This window comes from Quercus lobata, chromosome 8 (assembly GCF_001633185.2).
Source record: "Quercus lobata isolate SW786 chromosome 8, ValleyOak3.0 Primary Assembly, whole genome shotgun sequence".
Classification (NCBI taxonomy): Eukaryota; Viridiplantae; Streptophyta; class Magnoliopsida; order Fagales; family Fagaceae; genus Quercus; species Quercus lobata.
Window position 1 is genome coordinate 26,088,040 of NC_044911.1, and position 1,125 is coordinate 26,089,164.

A 1,125-nucleotide genomic window follows, 5' to 3' on the forward strand; every position below is an offset into this window, starting at 1 on the left:
TGCTATGTTTCAATTACTTATATCTAAATGTTATGCAAATTCCTCTTTTCATTTTAATATTGCTCTCTATCTTTTGATAATTAATATTAATATTTACAAAATATTTTATATGTGTTTTTTGTCCTATTAATTATAGCATGGGTAAGATATCAAAGAAGAATGGTGGAGATCCAAGCAAAGAAGTACAATGTAGTAGTGTTATGGATGATGCTTTAATGGATGCTTTTTTACATCAGGTGATCATAGGTGGTAGAGTTAATGGAACTTTTACCTCTAAGGCATATGATGACATAGTGAAAGAGTTGGTTGAAAAATTTGACATGGAGATTAACAAGGATAAGGTGAAAAATCGACAGAAGACACTAAAGAAGAATTTTCATGAATGCTATGACATATTTAAAGATGGATTGAGTGGTTTTGGATGGAATGATTCTTTAAATATGTGGACAGCTGAATCAGAAGTTTGGGAGCCACTCATAACGGTAAATTACCATTTTTTGTGAGTTTAATTTTGTAATACATAATTATATCTGTTGCTTGACCATTTGTCTTGGTTTGTAACAGTCTAAACCTGCAGCCAAGAAGTGGATGACAACACCTATACCCAATTACTCTAAGATGGCACAACTTTGGGCTAAAGATAGAGCAAAAGGTGATCATGCTGAAACTGTAAAGGAGAAACGTGCTAGGTATGCTGCATCGATCACTATTGATGAGATTGATAATTTGATATCTCAAAATGAAATTTCTTTGGAGAACTTTGAAGTGGAAGATGATTAGAGATCACCAGAAATTAATGTTGCACGTTCTTGAGTGTCATCACAAGATACAATGTCTTCTAAAAGCAAGAAAAGACGACTGGCAGAAGATGATGAACTCGAGAATGTAATTTCTCAATCATTTGATAATGTATCAAAGGCAATTGATAGGGCGATTGAGGTTATGACATAGTGCTTTTCAAAGTCATATGGAGCAGAAGTTCACGCAGCTTTGGGCGTATTGGACTTAGATCCAATATCAAAGACTAAGGCCTACATATTTTTGATAGAAAATCCAACATATAAGGAGATGTTCTTTGGTTGCGTAGATTATGAGCATTGATGTCTAGGCCTAAAAATTAAAAAA